The sequence below is a fragment of the Triticum dicoccoides genome, chromosome 3B, assembly GCF_002162155.2.
Source record: "Triticum dicoccoides isolate Atlit2015 ecotype Zavitan chromosome 3B, WEW_v2.0, whole genome shotgun sequence".
Taxonomy (NCBI): Eukaryota; Viridiplantae; Streptophyta; class Magnoliopsida; order Poales; family Poaceae; genus Triticum; species Triticum dicoccoides.
This window is the reverse complement of record NC_041385.1, coordinates 169,716,517-169,735,545: the sequence shown is the minus strand read 5'-3', so window position 1 is coordinate 169,735,545 and position 19,029 is coordinate 169,716,517.

Sequence of the window (19,029 nt, the reverse complement as noted above, 5' to 3'; positions counted from 1 at the left end):
AAAAAAATCCTACGAACACGCAAGATCTATCTAGGAGATGCATAGCAACGAGAGGGGAGAGTGCGTCCACGTACCCTCGTAGACCAAAAGCGGAAGCGTTTAGTTAACGCGGTTGATGTAGTCGAACGTCTTAGCGATCCAACTGATCCAAGTACCGAACGTATGACACCTCCGCGTTCAGCACACGTTCAGCTCGATGACGTCCCTCGTGCTCTTGATCCAGTTGAGGACGAGGGTGAGTTCTGTCAACACGACAGCGTGGCGATGGTCATGATGATGTTACTGGCGTAGAGCTTCGCCTAAGCACTACGATGGTATGATCGAGGTGTGTAACGATGGAGAGGGGCACCGCACACGGTTAAGAGAAAATTGTGTGTTCTAGGGTGCCCCCCTACCCCAGTATATAAAGGAGGGAGGGGGAGGTCGGCCGGCCCTATGGCACGCCACAAGCGGAGTAGTCCTACTAGGACTTCCTAGTCATAGTAGGACTCCTCTCCAAGGAAGGAGAGGGGGAAGGAAGGAGAGGGAGAGGGAGTAGGAAAGGGGGGGTGCCGCCACCTTCCCCTAGTCCAATTCGGACCCAAGGGGGGCACGCGGCCAGCCCTCCTGCGGCCCTCCTCTCTCTCCACTAAGGCCCATGGTGGCCCATTAGTTCCCCCGGGGGTTCCGGCAACCCCTCCGGCACTCCGTTTTTACCCGAAACCACCCGGAACACTTCGGCGTCCGAATCATGGGCCAATATATCAATCTTTATGTCTCAATCATTTCGAGACTCCTCGTCACATCCATGATCTCATCCGGGACTCCGAACAAACTTCGGTCATCAAAAACACATAACTCATAATATATATCATCAACGAACATTAAGCGTGCGGACCCTATGGGTTCGAGATATATGTAGACATGATTGAGACACATCTCTAATCAATAACCACTAGCGGAACCTGGGTTCTCATATTGGCTCCTACATATTCTACGAAGATCTTTATCGGTCTATGATGACCCACAAGGGTAGGGGATCTATCGTAGTCCTTTCGATAAGTAAGAGTGTCGAACCCAACAAGGAGCAGAAGGAAATCATAAGCGGTTTTCAGTAAGGTTTTCTCTGAAAGCACTGAAATTGTAGGTGATAGATAGTTTTGTGATAAGATAAATAGTAACGAGTAACAAGTAAACAAAGTAAATAAAGTGCAGCAAGGTGGCCCAATCCTTTATGTAGAAAAGGATAAGCTTGGACAATTTCTAATTATGAGAAAGGAGCTCCTGAGGACACATGGGAATTATCGTCAAACTAGTTTTCATCACGCTCATATGATTCGCGTTCGGTACTTTGATTATTTGATATGTGGGTGGACCGGTGCTTGGGTACTGCCCTTACTTGGACAAGAATCCCACTTATGATTAACCCCTATTGCAAGCATCTTCAACTACAAAAGAAGTATTAAGGTAAACCTAACCACAGCATTAAACATATGGATCCAAATCAGCCCCTAATGAAGCAACGCGTAAACTAGGGTTTAAGGTTCTATCACTCTAGCAACCCATCATCTACTTATTACTTCCCTATGCCTTCCTCTAGGCCCAAATAATGGTGAAGTGTCATGTAGTTGACGCTCACATAACACCACTAGAGGAAAAGACAACATACATCTCATCAAAATATCGAACGAATACCAAATTCACATGACTAATAATAGCAAGACTTCACCCATGTCCTCAGGAACAAACGTAACTACTCACAAAGCATATTCATGTTCATAATCAGAGGGGTAATAATATGCATAAAGGATCTGAACATATGATCTTCCACCAAGTAAACCAATTAGCATCAACTACAAGGAGTAATCAACACTACTAGCAACCCACATGTACCAATTTGTGGTTTTGATACAAGATTGGATACAAGAGATGAACTAGGGTTTTGAGAGGAGATGGTGCTGGTGAAGATGTTAATGGAGATTGACCCCCTTCCGATGAGAGGATCGTTGGTGATGATTTTCCCCTCCCGGAGGGAAGTGTCCGCGGCAGAACAGCTCCGCCAGAACCCTAGATTGATTCTGCCAAGGTTCCGCCTCGTGGCGCCGGAGTTTCGTCCCGTAAGCTTGCCCATGATTTTTTCCAGGGTAAAAGCCCTCATATAGCAGAAGATGGATACCGGAGGGCCACCAGGGGGCCCAGGAGACAGGGGCGCGCCCAGTAGGGGGGAGCCCCCCACCCTCCTGGATAGGGTGTGGGCCCCCTGGTGTACTTCTTCCACTCAATAATTCTTAATAAATCCAAAAATATGTTTCGTGGAGTTTCAGGACTTTTGGAGCAGTGCAGAATATGTTTCCAATGTTTGCTCCTTTTCCATCGAGAATTCCAGCTGCCGGCATTCCCCCTCTTCATGGTAAACCTTGTAAAATAAGAGAGAATAGCCATAAGTATTGAGATATAATGCATAATAACAGCCCATAATGCAATAAATATTGATATAAAAGCATGATGCAAAATGGACGTATCAACTCCCCCAAGCTTAGACCTCGCTTGTCCTCAAGCGGAAGCCCATAACGAAAAATATGTCCACATGTTTAGAGATAGCGGTGTGGATAAAAACAAAATACAGACATGAGGGCATCATGATCTATCTTATAACAACAACATACATATATTCTATCATATGATTTCTTATGCTCAAGTAACAATCAATTCACAATGTCAAGTATGGTTCAGAAACTTCATTGAGAGCTAACAAACTATAATCTCAGTCATTGAAGCAATTGTAATTTATCATAACCTCAGAAAGAGTCAACAATAGAGCTTTTTAGCAAGTTCACATACTCAACTATCTTGTAGTCTTCTACAATTGCTAACACTCACACAATACTTGTGGTTATGGTGTTTCAGCCGGACACTAAGAAAAATAGGGGCTTATTGTGTTTCCTCCCAACATATTCACCTTTAGGTGATGTCAACAATAATAGCCCATGCTAGCTTACATCCAATTGTATATATATATCATGATATTTCAAACACGAAGAGCTTGCCAAAGGATAAAATGAAAAAGGGAAAGGTTAGGATCACCTTGACTCAAGCATAAAGTAAAAACATAAAGTAAAAGATAGGCCCTTCGCAAAGGGAAGCAGAGGTTGTCATGCGCTTTTAGGGTTGGATACACAAAATCTTAATGCGAAAGAACGTGACTTTATATTGCCCCTTGTATGTGGACCTTTATTATGCAGTCCGTCGCTTTTATTACTTCCACAACAAGATCGTACAAAGCTTACTTTCTCCACACTAATAAGTCATGCATATTTAGAGAGCAATTTTTATTGCTTGCACCGATCACAACTTACTTGAAGGATCTTACTCAATCCATAGGTAGGTATGGTGGACTCTCATGGCAAAAACTGGGTTTAAGGGTATTTGGAAGCACAAGTAGTATCTCTACTTAGTGCAAGGAATTTGGCTAGCATGAGGGGCAAAGGCAAGCTCAACATATTTGGAAGGTCAATGATAATATTCTTTAACTAAGATGTGAGAAAACATAAACCATTACGTTGTCTTCCTTGTCCAACGTCAACTCTTTTAGCATGTCATACTTAATGAGTGCTCCCAATCATAAAAGGTGTCCAAGATAATATATTTATATGTGAACCTCTCTTTCCTTATTACTTCATATGAATTGCAACGATGACCAAAACTACATTTATCAACTCTCAACAATTTTTATGCCTCATACTTTCTATATGTGAAGTCATCACTAACCATAAGATCAATATGAACTCTTTAATTCTTTCTACTTTCTCAAGATCATAGCAACATAGCAAAGCCCTTGACTCAACACTAATCTTTATTATAGATAGCTCACGGACTTGATTACAAAAAGAGATCTCAAAGCAAAACTCAAAACTACTTGATATCAAAACTTCAATCTACTAGATCAAGATACTACTAAAAGGATCGAACTAAATAAAATGGTAAAGATAGAAGTGTGATGGTGATACGATACCGGGGCACCTCCCCCAAGCTTGGCAGTTGCCAAGGGGAGTGCCCATACCCATGTGATTATGTCTCCTTCTTCACGGTAGGTGTTATGATCTTCTTGGCAATGATGCCCCTCAGGATACGGTTCTCCTCCTCGAGCTTATTGACTTGTTGTTTGAGGTCCATAACTTCCTTACGGAGCTTACCAGTAATGTCCAAAGCTCCCTTTACCCAAGGATGCTGCATAGCTTCTGGAGAACAAGTGAAGCTCTTTTTCATATTTTCATAAGAAAGAAATCTAAAGTTGGAAGGGATGACCGGAGTTGGAATAGCCAAGCTAGGTAGTTCCCCCATCATAAATTCTGCTTGGAGACGAGAGGTAACTTCTTGATCTTCCTCCATGGCATCTATCCTTTTCAAATCATCCTCCATCTCATCCTCCGTTGATGGTCCAAAGTGATAAGCATTGCTATTTGCTCTTGGACCTGGTGTTGGGTGAGACACCCAACTTTCCCATCTGACTCTTGAGAGGACATCTTGCTTTTACTCTACGACAAGAACATCTCAAAACAAAAACATAGGATATTTGCATGATACGGTGGTCAAAACCTTCGGGAGTATATATAATGAATTTTTACCGACCAAAATACGAAACGTGCAAGAAAATGGAGTCTGGGAGGCACACGAGGTGCCCACGAGATAGGGGGCGCGCCCAGTAAGGGTGGGCGTGCCCTCCACTCTCGTGGGGGCCTCGTGTCCCTTTCGGACTACTTCTTTCTTCCTAAAATTCTTAAATATTCCAAAACTGATAAAAATTTCCATTAGAGTTGTTTTGGAGTCGGCTTACTTACCATACCACATACCTATTCCTTTTCGGAGTCTGAAACATTCTGGAAAGTGTCCCTTATGTATTCCTCCGGGGTTACAGTTTCAATAATATTAGTTTCACCATTAATAGGATTACCTGAAATATAATGTTTAATTCTTTGACCGTTTACCACCCTCGGACTTGTGCCTTCGAAGTTGTTGATTTTTATGGCACCAGAACGATAGACCTCCTCGATAACGTAGGGACCTTCCCATTTAGAGAGAAGTTTTCCTGCAAAAAATCTTAAACGAGAGTTGAATAATAACACATAATCTCCTACGTTAAACTCACGCTTTTGTATCCTTTTATCGTGCCAGTGTTTGACTTTTTCTTTGAATAGCTTGGCATTCTCATAGGCCTGGGTTCTCCATTCATCCAGTGATCTAATGTCAAACAACCTCTTCTCACCGACAAGTTTGAAGTCATAGTTGAGCTCTTTAATAGCCCAATATGCTTTATGTTCAAGTTCAAGAGGTAAATGACATGCTTTTCCATAAACCGTCTTATATGGAGACATACCCATAGGATTTTTGTATGCAGTTCTATAGGCCCATAATGCATCAAGTTTTTTGGACCAATTCTTTCTAGATCTATTCACAGTCTTTTGCAAAATTAATTTGAGCTCTCTATTGCTCAATTCTACTTGACCGCTAGATTGCGGATGATAAGGAGATGCGATTCTAAGATTGACATCATACTTAGCAAGCATCTTACGGAAAGCACCATGAATAAAATGTGAACCACCATCAGTCATAAGATATCTAGGGACTCCAAACCTCGGAAAAATAACTTCTTTAAGCATTTTAATAGAAGTGTTATGATCAGCACTACTAGTTTGAATAGCTTCTACCCACTTAGTAATGTAATCAATAGCAACTAAAATATGTGTGTAACCATTAGAGGCGGGAAAAGGTCCCATATAATCAAAGCCCCAAACATCAAACGGTTCAATAACAAGAGAATAATTCATAGGCATTTCTTGACCTAATGTTACCTATTCTTTGACATTCATCACAAGATAAGACAAACTTACGAGTATCTTTGAAGAGAGTAGGCCAATAAAAACCAGATTGTAGTACCTTGTGTGCAGTTCTATCTCCAGCGTGGTGTCCTCCATAGGATTCAGAGTGACACTTGCGTAGGATCTATTCCTGTTCATTCTCAAGCACACAACATATAATAACACCATCTACTCCTTCTTTATATAGGTGTGGGCCATCCCAAAAGTAATGTCTTAAATCATAAAAGAACTTTTTCTTTTGCTGGTATGTGAAACTAGGAGGTATAAATTTAGCAACAATGTAATTAGCATAATCAGCATACCAAGGAGCAGTACGAGAAGCATTAATGACTGGTAATTGTTCATCAGGAAAGCTATCATCAATAGGCAGTGGGTCATCAAGAACATTCTCTAACCTAGACAAGTTGTCTACAATGGGGTTCTCAGCTCCCTTTCTATCAATAATATTCAAATCAAATTCTTGGAGCAGGAGAACCCATCTAATGAGTCTAGGCTTAGCATCTTTCTTTTCCATAAGATATTTAATAGCAGCATGATCAGTGTGAATAGTAACTTTGGAATCAACAATATAAGGTCTAAACTTATCACATGCAAACACAACTGCTAAGAATTCTTTTTCAGTAGTAGCATAATTTCTTTGGGCAGTATCAAGAGTTTTACTAGCATACTGGATAACATTCAATTTCTTATCAACTCTTTGCCCTAGAACAGCACCTAAAGCATAATCACTAGCATCACACATAATTTCAAAAGGTAAATTCCAATCAGGTGGCTGAACAACAGGAGCAGTGACTAAAGCTTTCTTAAGTGTTTCAAATGCTTCTACACAATCATCATCGAAGTCAAAAGGAATATCTTTTTGCAATAAATTAGTGAGAGGCCTAGAGATCTTAGAAAAGTCCTTAATGAACCTCCTATAAAAACCTGCATGACCAAGGAAACTTCTTATACCTTTTATGTCCTTGGGACATGGCATCTTCTCAATAGCATCAACTTTGGCTTTGTCAACTTCAATACCTCTCTTGGAAATCTTGTGCCCCAAGACAATGCCTTCATTAACCATAAAGTGACACTTTTCCCAATTCAGAACGAGACTAGTGTCTTCGCATCTCTGCAAAACTCGATCAAGATTGCTCAAACAATTATCAAAAGAGGATCCATAAACGGAGAAGTCATCCATGAATACCTCACAAATCTTTTCACAAAAATCAGGGAATATAGCCATCATGCATCTTTGAAAGGTAGCAGGTGCATTGCATAAACCAAAAGGCACACGTCTATAAGCAAAATTACTGAAAGGACAAGTAAAAGTAGTTTTTGATTGATCTCCCGCTGACACGGGTATTTGAGAGAAACCAGAATAACCATCTAGAAAGCAAAAATGTGTGTGTTTGGATAGTCTTTCTAGCATTTGATCAATAAAAGGTAAAGGGTAATGATCTTTCTTAGTAGCCTTATTTAATTTATGAAAATCAGTTACCATCCTATAACCTGTAAGAATTCTTTGCGGGATCAATTCATCTTTATCATTAGGAACGATAGTAATACCTCCCTTTTTAGGAACACAATGGACTAGACTTACCCATTCACTATCAGCAACGGGATAAATTATACCTACCTCAAGGAGCTTTAGTATCTCCTTTCTTACCACTTTTTTCATCTTGGGATTTAGTCGTCGTTGAGGGTCTCTAACTGCTTTGGCATCGTCCTCCAATTTAATTTTGTGTTGGCATAACGTGGGACTAACGCCCTTAAGATTATTAAGAGTGTATCCAATAGCAGCTCGGTGCTTCTTCAGAGTTTTCAATAATCTTTCTTCTTCTTGCTCTGAAAGGTTAGCACAATAATAGTAGGATATATTTTCTTTTCATCAAGATAAGCATACTTAAGATTATCAGGTAAAGGTTTGAGTTCAAACACGGGATCACCATTGGGTGGAGGGGGATCCCCAAGAATTTCAACGGGAAGATTATGTTTTAACATAGGTTCTTGTTTAAGGAATCTCCTTCATAAACATATCATTTTCATGGTCTAGCAAATATTCTTCTAACGGATCGGTAGGAGGCACAACAATGGAAGCAAGACCAATAATCTCATCCTTACTAGGTGATTCCCTATCACGAGGTTGTCTACGAAACTTAGCAAAATTAAACTCATGAGACATACCATCTAAGCCAATGGTGACAGTATCTTTTTCACAATCAATCTTAGTACTAGTTGTGTTCAAGAAGGGTCTACCAAAAATAATTGGACAGAAGGCATCTTGTGGGGAAGAAAGAACAAGAAAATCAGCAGGGTATTTAACTTTCCCACACAAAACTTCAACATCCCTAACAATCCCAAGAGGTTTAATGGTATCCCGATTAGCAAGATTAATAATAACATCAATGTCTTCTAATTCAACGGGTGCAATGTCATGCATAATTTCTTTATACAAATCATAAGGTATAGCACTAGCACTAGCACCCATATCACATAAACCATGATAACAATGATCTCCTATTTTAACAGAAATAACAGGCATGCCTACGACAGGTCTATGTATCTTAGTATCAGGTCTAGCAATATTAGCAGTTTCATCGTGGAAATAAATAACATGCCCATCTAAATCATCATCCAAGAGATCTTTAACCATAGCAATACTAGGTTCAACATTGATTTGCTCAGGAGGTGTATAAGTCCTAGTATTACTCGTACGAACAACAGTCGAAGTTTTAGCATGATCCTTTATCCTAACAGGAAATGGGGGTTTCTCAACATAAGTAGTAGGAACAATAGGATCACTATAGGTAATAGTCTTTTCTTCGACTATAATAGGTGCAACTACTTTCACTTCAATAGGAGGATTATATCTAAACCACTTCTCTTTAGGGAGATCAACGTGAGTAGCAAAGGATTCACAGAAAGAAGCTACTATCTCAGAGTCAAGTCCATACTTAGCGCTAAATCCATGAAAAGCATCGGTATCCATAAAAGATTTAACACAATCGAACTTAGGTGTCATACCTGACTCCTTACCATCGTCGGAACCCAATCTTCAGAGTTGCATTTAATTCTTTCCAATAAGTCCCATTTGAAATCAATAGTCTTCAGCATATAAGAACCAGCACAGGAAGTATCGAGCAGGTTGCGATTATCAAGAGAAAACCGAGCATAAAAATTTTGAATAATCATTTCCCGGGAGAGCTCATGATTGGGGCATGAGTATAACATTGGCTTAAGCCTCCCCCAAGCTTGAGCGATGCTTTCTCCTTCGCGAGGCCAGAAATTATATATGTAATTACGATCACGATGAACAAGATGCATAGGATAGAACTTCTGGTGAAATTCCAACTTCAATCGTTTATAATTCCAAGATCTTGTATCGTCACATAGCCTATACCATGTCAATGCATCTACCTTCAAAGATAAAGGGAATACCTTCCTTTTGACAGCATCATCGGGAATACCTGCAAGCTTAAATAATCCACAAACTTCATCCACAAATATAAGGTGTAAATCGGGATGCAATGTTCCATCTCCTGTAAATGGATTAGCTAGTAGTTTCTCTATCATACCCGAAGGAATCTCAAAGTAAATATTTTCATAAAGTTCAGTAGGTTGAGGAGCAACTCTTTGCTCTTCTGGTCAGGGTGAAGATACCCCGAACAAGCCCCTCAAAGGATTAGTTTCCATAGTGACAAGTAACAGAAAATTTCAGCACACTATATAAATGTTTCCTTACCAAGTCCCGCTCACCAAAAGCGCTACACTCCCCGGCAACGGTGCCAGAAAAGAGTCTTGATGACCCACAAGTGTAGGGGATCTACCTTTCGATAAGTAAGAGTGTTGAACCCAACGAGGAGCAGAAGGAAATGATAAGCGGTTTTTAGTAAGGTTTTCTCTGCAAGCACTAAAATTGTAGGAGATAGATAGTTTTGTGATAAGATAAATAGTAACGAGTAACAACTAAACAAAGTAAATAAAGTGCAGCAAGGTGTCCCAATCCTTTATTTAGCAAAGTATAAGACTGGACAATTTCTAATAATGAGAAAGGAGCTCCCGAGGACACTTGGGAATTATCGTCAAGCTAGTTTTCATCACGCTCATATGATTCGCGTTCGGTACTTTGATAATTTGATATGTGGGTGGACCGGTGCTTGGGTACTGCCCTTACTTGGACAAGCATCCCACTTATGATTAACCCCTAGTGCAAGCTTACGCAACTACAAAAGAAGTATTAAGGTAAACCTAACCACATCATTAAACATATGGATCCAAATCAGCACCTAACGAAGAACCGCATAAACTAGGGTTTAAGCTTCTGCACTCTAGCAACCCATCATCTACTTATTACTTCCCTATGCCTTCCTCTAGGACCAAATAATGGTGAAGTGTCATGTAGTCGCTGTTCACATAACACCACTAGAGGAAAATACAACATACATCTCATCAAAATATCGAACGAATACCAAATTCACATGACTACTAATAGCAAGACTTCACCCATGTCCTCAGGAACAAACATAACTACTCACAAAGCATATTCATGTTCATAATCAGAGGGGTAATAATATGCATAAAGGATCTGAACATATGATCTTCCACCAAGTAAACCAATTAGCATCAACTACAAGGAGTAATCAACACTACTAGCAACCCACAGGTACGAATTTGTGGTTCTGATACAAGATTGGATACAAGAGATGAACTAGGGTTTTGAGAGGAGATGGTGCAGGTGAAGATGCTGATGGAGATTGACCCCCTCCCGATGAGAGGATCATTGGTGATGACGTTGGTGATGATTTCCCCCTCCTAGAGGGAAGTGTCCCTCGCAGAATAGCTCCACCAGAGCCCTAGATTGATTCCGCCAAGGTTCTGCCTCGTGGCAGTGGAGTTTCATCCCATAAGCTTGCCCACGATTTTTTCCAGGGTAAAAGCCCTCATATAGCAGAAGATGGACACCGGAGGGCCACCAGGGGGCCCAGGAGACAGGGGGGCGCCCAGTAGGGGGGAACCCTCCTGGACAGGGTGTGGCCCCCCTAGTGTACTTCTTTCGCTCAATAATTCTTAATAAATCCAAAAATATGTTTCGTGGAGTTTCAGGACTTTTGGAGCAGTGCAGAATAGGTTTCCAATGTTTGCTCCTTTTCTAGCCAGAATTCCGGCTGCCGGCATTCCCCCTCTTCATGGTAAACCTTGTAAAATAAGAGAGAATAGCCATAAGTATTGAGATATAATGTGTAATAATAGCCCATAATGCAATAAATATTGATATAAAAGCATGATGCAAAATGGACGTATCAGTCTATGCCAACCCAACAAACACCTTCGGTAACACCTATAGAGCATCTTTATAATCACCCATTTACGTTGTGACGTTTGATAGCACACAAGGTGTTCCTCCGGTATTCGAGTGTTGCATAGTCTCAATAGTCTGAGGAACATGTATAAGTCATGAAGAAAGCAGTAGCAATGAAATTGTAACGATCATATTGCTAAGCTAACGGATGGGTCTTGTCCATCACATCATTCTCCTAATTATGTGATCCCGTTCATCAAATGACAACACATGTCCATGGTTAGGAAACATAACCATCTTTGATTAACTAGCTAGTCAAGTAGAGGCATACTAGGGACACTTTGTCTTGTCTATGTATTCACACATGTATCAAGTTTCCGGTTAATACAATTCTAGCATGAATAATAAACATTTATCATGATATAAGGAAATATAAAATAACAACTTTATTATTGCCTCTAGGGCATATTTCCTTCAGTTCCAAGTCCACCGGCTAAATCTACAAACACAATATCACCTGCGCCACCAGCTGCAGCATTCGCTTCAATTGTACCGGCATCTCAATGTGTTACTCGTTCGTTTGCTCCGCAACTGGCCAGTTCCCAAGCTGCCTTCACACCTAACACTACTTCTAAAGCACTGCTGACACAACGGGACTTGGCAAGATCAGATGAACCTCATGAGCATCAACACCAAGAGGTACCTGACTGAGTCAAGTTGTAGTTGCATGCTCCTTTATATGTGCTCTCACAGTTTCATGTGCACTAACACTTTCCATATTCACTGTTGAACTAGCACCACGGCAAGTGGAAACAGACATCAAGGAGGTTGACAGATTAACAAAATCTAAAGGAGGAAGAATGGAGATCCATTTTGAGGCAGGTTTAAAAAGGCCACATGAGGCTACAGAGTCAGCCAAGTTAGTATCAGAGGCAGCCGTTGTCATTAGGTGTCATGCACGTATCCTCCCAGCATGGATCCAGTACAGGAATGAGAAAGATGATGCCGAGTTTAACACATTCCTTGACCATTTATCCACTTTTATCTTTTTTTATTTGCAAGGCTTCTCGCTCTTGTCTAATTTTAGCCCACATCTCAGCTTGGCCAGCTTTAAACTATTTCATCTCAATTTCCATCCACTCCTCATGGGATTGGCCCTCGAATACTTTGAGACTTTTCCGGCAATGAGGTTCCAAAACTTTGCAATTGTTAGGGGGTGCACTAGATGGTACAACACTGGGCGAATGTATCATTTGCACAACTCTAGCTTTTACTGCAGCAAAATCATGAGGCTTCCCACCTTCTGTTAGTTCATGTCGAATGGAGTTGCACAAATCCCAAGAGAATGTACGCTTGTTCTCAATTACCTAGTCTGGATATGGTTGCCCCCCGATGCTTTTAGACTCTTTCGGCAATGAGATGTTGCCGAAATTCTATAATTGTGTAGGGGGAACATGATATGCCACGATAGTAGGTGAAGGCATATGTGCTCCTGTAGAAGTTTCACTTATTCGGCCATGACCAAGAAGGTGTGGATCCGAATTATGGACATCAACAGTTGCGTATGGTGCCAAAAAAATAGTAACATGAGGTGTAGCATATGATGTTTGAGGGTAATTGGTAGAATAACTTGTAGTAACATGGCCAATTCGCCTATTCACCGGCACGTTTGGATTAACATACTGCAAGTTATTTGCCAATGAATAAAAGGTTGAAACACTTTGTTGCATATTATTGGAAGTTCCTACATAGGCTGTCTCAACTTGATTAAATGAACTCATCATGTTATTCATTGACATATAGACTTGTGGGGTTGCCGATGCATGGGAGTTGGGATACATATGTTGCAAGTTGCTAAAATTATATGAGGTAGAAGATGGAGATTTTGCTGCATCGGCCATTGCACATAATTAGATGCATGATTGATAAAGTTAGGGCTAGTCGATACATTATGCTCACTATACGATCTAGCAACAACATATTTATTATTTTCATCTACATAAGTGAATTGTGTATTCATATTACCTTTATAGATTGCAAGCCCTAGATGACAATCTCTTCGTAGCAAGAACGGGCAGGAGACCGTTTTAAGCTTCTTTCCCAGCGGAGTCGTCAAAAAGTGTGTTCGCGCATGAACACGTCACCGTGTACCTCCAACACCGAGGGTGATGCACCGTAGCTCACGTTGAAGGAGACCTGTCCGAAAGCACGGTACGCAAGCAATCCGGCGGGCGCTTTTGTAGACCCGAAACCCCACATGCCCGGTGTCGGTGTCAAAACCGGAGGATCTCAGGTAGGGGGTCCCGAACTGTGCGTCTAAGGCTAATGGTAACAGGAGGTGTGGGATATGATGTTTACCCAGGTTTGGGCCCTCTCGATGGAGGTAATACCCTACTTCCTACTTGATTGATCTTGATGATATGAGTATTACAAGAGTTGATCTACCACGAGATCGTAGAGGCTAAACCCTAGAAGCTAGCCTGTGATTATGATTGTGTGTTGTCCTATGGACTAAAACCCTCCGATTTATATAGACACCAGAGGGGGCTAGGGTTACACAGAGTCGGTTACAGAGAAGGAGATCTACATATCCGAATTGCCAAGCTTGCCTTCCACGCAAAGGAGAGTCCCACCCGAACATGGGACGAAGTCTTCAATCTTGTATCTTCATAGTCCAACAGTCCGGTTGTCCGAGGACCCCTTAATCCCGGACTCCCTAAGTACCCCCTGAACCAGGCTTCAATGACGATGAGTCCGGCGCGCAGATTGTCTTCGGCATTGCAAGGCGGGTTCCTTCCCCGAATACTCCATAGAAGATTTTGAACACGAGGATCGTGTCCGGCTCTGCAAAATAATTTCCACGCACTACCGTAAAGAGCACAACATTTTACCAATCTAATTTGCTGACAACTTTTCATAGCGTGACTTCACACCACGGCCTGGTCATTATACGAACCATTTTTCTCAACCTGCCACCACACATATCGCAAGGTGGTTTTATTGGCACGTCTTCTCGAAGCAGAGATCATGTCCCCTTATCACGGGATTCTCATAAATACGGGTGCGGGTAACCCAACCGTGCCATCAATCGAGGCGCTTGGGGAATAAGCGAGTTTACCAGGCAAGTGGGGAGGCGCAGGATTCCTGCTGCCTTTATAAGGGGATAAGAACTCCCTTTTTCACCCACGCCTTCTTCCTCCTCTACTCATCCATTCCTCCTCGCTCGAGCACTAGAGCCCAAGTGTTCGTCTTCTCCGCGCACAAAGGTCTTCCGAAAATGTCCGAATCTGGAGCAGGAGGCAAGTGGATGGCCTCTACCGCCCGGGAGAAGGATATCAAAAAGCTTCGGGAGGCCGGGTATCTGGCCAAGAGAATCGGCCACCGTCTTCCGACAGTGGGACAGATCGTCCCTACTCCGGAACCCCATCAGAGGGTGGTATTCCTCCCTCATTTTGTCCACGGGCTAGGTTTTCCCCTCCACCCATTCATTCGCGGCATCATGTATTATTACGGGACCGATTTTCATGATCCATCCCCCAACTCCTTCCTCAACATCTCGACATTCATCGTCGTGTGAGAGGCCTTTCTCCGCATCTCGCCACACTTTGGCTTATGGCTGAAGGTTTTCAATGTGAAACCCAAGTTAGTGAGCGGCGAGAACGCCGAGTGCGGAGGCGCCATGGTGAGCAAGATGCCCAACGTCACATGGCCAATAGGTACTTTCAATGATTCCGTCAAGGAGTGGCAGCAGCAGTGGTTTTACATCACAGAGCCACGCGGCAAGGAATGGGCCGCTGCTCCTGAATTCCGATCTGGAGCTCCCCTGTGGCGTACGTCTTGGCCCAAGAAGGGCTTGAACTGGTCTTCGTCCGACAAACTGTTGGTGCTCCAGACGTGTGTCAAGGATATGAAAGACAAGAACATCAAACTTGTCAATGTAGTCCACGTGATGTTAGTTCGCCGGATTCTTCCTTGTTAACACTGGGCTTGCAATTTATGGGAATTCGACCCGGCAAAGCACTAGACCCTACGGGAGCTCTTTGGCTCCTCGCACAAGGACATCTAGAAGGTGCTTTGTAAGTCCGGAAAATCATGGCCAGACTCCGCCGAGGACCGCGGGTACCAATTGTCCCGCCCTGCAAGTTCGGTATGTCACTATTATGTTGGTAATTCGTATATTTTATTCGCATATCCTGACAAAAATGCTTAATGCGTTTTCCACAACTCTCCTAGGGCTGGACGAAGAAGGCAGGGCGGATCTACTGTCCGGCCCCACTGCCAGAAGAACCGGCCGGCCCGCTTCTGACAAAGATGCTGGTCCCGGTGCCTTACAAGGCACCGAAGAAGAAGGCCAAGAAAGAGGCCAAGAAGACCAGCGGCAGCCTCCGTCGCTGTGGTGCCTCGGACTATAAATCTGAAGACTCCAATGCCCGTTCTTCTTCCAAAGAGGACGAAGAGAAGGAGAAATACGAATCCCCCATGGGGGGAAGAAAGAAAAGGGTGGCGTACACATCCATGGAGGCCGAGTTGCCTAACAGGGGAACAACTCCTCTTCCCGAGGAGTCCACCGCCGCCGATAGCAGCTCGGAATGGGATCCTAGGGCCCAGCCCCTGGTGAACTCTGTGACGCCCCCGATTCAATCATACACTAATCATACACGCAAACGTGTACGATCAAGATCACGGACTCACGGGAAGATATCAAAACACAACTCTAAAAATAAAATAAGTCATACAAGCATCATAATACAAGCCAGGGGCCTCGAGGGCTCGAATACAAGTGCTCGATCATAGACAAGTCGGCGGAAGCAACAATATCTGAGTACAGACATAAGTTAAACAAGTTGCCATAAGATGGCTAGCACAAACTGGGATACATATCGAAAGAGGCGCAGGCCTCCTGCCTGGGATCCTCCTAACTACTCCTGGTCATCATCAGCAGCCTGCACGTAGTAGAAGGCACCTCCAGTGTAGTAGTCGTCATCGACGGTGGCGTCTGTCTCCTGGGCTCCAATGTCTGGTTGCGGCATTCGAGAAGAAGAGGAAAACGGGGGAAAAGAGGGGGCAAAGCAACCGTGAGTACTCATCCAAAGTACTCGCAAGCAAGGATCTACACTACATATGCATGGGTATATGTGTAAAGAGGCAATATCTCGATGGACTGAACTGCAGAATGCCAGAATAATAGGGGGATAGCTAGTCCTATCGAAGACTAAGCTTCTGGCAGCCTCCGTCTTGCAGCATGTAGAAGAGAGTAGATTGAAGTCCTCCAAGTAGCATCGCATAGCATAATCCTACCCGGCGATCCTTCCCTCGTCGCCCTGTGGAAAAGCGATCACCGGGTTGTCTGTGGAACTTGTCTGGGTGTGTTTTATTAAGTATCCGGTTCTAGTTGTCATAAGGTCAAGGTACAACTCCGGGTCATCCTTTTACCGAGGGACACGGCTATTCGAATACATAAACTTGCCTGCAGGGGTGCACCACATAACCCAACACGCTCGCATTTGGCCGGACAAACTTTCCTGGGTCATGCCCGGCCTCGGAAGATCAACACGTTTCAGCCCCACCTAGGCACAACAGAGAGGTCATCACGCCGGTCTAAATCCTATGCGCGCAGGGGTCTGGGCCCATCGCCCATTGCACACCTGCACGTTGCATACGCGGCCGGTGAGCAGAACTAGCAACCTCCATTACAAAGGAAGTTGCGTTAACGCAGTCCAACCCGGCGCGCGCCGCTTAGTCGCTGACGTCACGAAGGCTTTGGCTGATACCACGACGTCGAGTGCCCATATCTTTCCTGCATAGTTGGTTACTGCGTATAGGCCAATGGCCAGACTCAGATCAAATACCAAGATCTCGTTAAGTGTGTTATTGTGAAGCAACCGCGAACGCCGACCAGGGCCAGGCCCACCTCTCGCCTAGGTGGTCTCAACCTGCCCTGTCGCTCTGCCACAAAGTAACAGTTGGGGGCCGTCGGGAACCCAGGCCCACCTCTACCGGGATGGAGCCACCTATCCTTCCAGCCCCCACATCAGAATCACTTGCGGGTACTCAAGGAGCTGACCCGACTTTAGTCACCATCTATATAGTATGTATATATGTAAAGTATATACCCATGATCACCTCCCAAGTGATCACGGCCCGATAGTATAGCAAGGCAGACTGACAAGAATGTAGGGCCACTAATGGTAAACTAGCATCCTATACTAAGCATTTAGGATTGCAGGTAAGGTATCAACAGATGTAGCAACAATGACAGGCTATGCAACAGAATAGGATTAATCGAACAGTAACATGCTACACTACTCTAATGCAAGCAGTAGGGGGTAGAATAGGCGATATCTGGTGATCAAAGGGGGGGGGCTTTCCTGGTTGCTCTGGCAAGAAGGACCTGTCGTCAACACCGTAGTCGAACTGGGGGTTATCGGCAGTCTCGGGGTCTATCGGAAAAAACTAATGGAGGGGGAACATAATGAATAACAGAGTAATCAAAGCATCAAAAAGCATAACGAGGTAATACGCGGTGCTAGGTATGCCCTAACGCGGTATTAGGTGATACCGGCGAAGGAGGGAAACATCCGGGAAAGTATCCCCGAAGTTTCGTGTTTTCGAACAGATGAACCGGAGGGGAAAAGTTGCGTGTTCGCTATGCTAGGGGTGTGGTAGACGAACGGGCCACGCATCCAGATTCGTCTTGTCGTTCTGAGCAACTTTCATGTACAAAGTATTTTCATCCGAGTTACGGATTAAAAGATATGATTTTCAAAAGAATTTATTAATTTCTGGAATTTAATTAATTATTTAAATAAATTCGAAATTGGATTTATGACATCAGCATGATGTCATGCTGACGTCAGCAGTCAACAGGGGTTGACTGGTCAACCTAACAAGTGGGTCCCGTCTGTCATTGACACATCACCCTAACTAACAGATTAGTTAGGTTAATTAGATATTTAGGTTAATCAAGTTTAATTAGTTCAACTAAACATGATTAATTAATTTAAATATTTAGTTAATCAATTAATTAATTATTTTTATTATCAATTAATTTTTTATTATATATTTTTTTAATTCTTTTTTTATATAAACCGTTCTATGGGCGGGGCCCATATGTCATAGGCCCTGGTTGCATAACGGGCGCCGGGTTACGGGCGCAACCCGAACGGGCGATGGCCCTTGCGGGTGGGGCGCTGCCCGCCAGGACGCGGGACGAGGCCGTGGCCATGGCAGGGCTCGCCGGCCGGCCACGGCAGGCGGACGCGGACGCAGGGGGCGGCGCGGTGCGACGGCCGGGAGCAAAGCAGCAGCAAGGGGCTGGCCACGGCGCGGGAGCGAGGCGGCACCAGGGCGGGACGGAGCGGAGGCCAAGGGTGACAGGGGGTATGGGCGAGCCGGGATGAGGCGCGCGTGAGGTTGCCGGGCATGGCCGGAGCCAAGTGGCGCGGCGGAAGGTGCTCCGGGGCGCCGGTGTGTGGCTCCGGCGGGCTGCGGGCCGGTCGGAGCAAGGGGGGCGAGCCTGTGCGGGCTTCCCGCGTACGACAGACTGCGGCAGCAGACAGCGCAGGCTGCGGTGGGGTGGCAAGCGGGCGCAGTGCGCGGGGCGGCAACGGCGGAGGGAGAGCGGCGGCAGATGCGGTGCTCACGGTGAGCGCGCGCAGCACAGAGTGCACGTTGGGGCGAGGGTGAGAGAGGAGGGGCGCGGGGGGGTGCTCACGGGGCCGGTAGGGTAATGGCAGTGGTGCGCGAGGAGGGTGACGGGGACAACGGCGCCGGAGGAGAAGCAGACCAGTGGGGAAGTCCAGCGAGGCGCCGTGGGCTCCAGGTGGCGTCGGGGCGCGGCGGCGACCTCCTCCTCTCGATCCCGATCCAATCGGGGGAGAGGGGTGAGGAGAT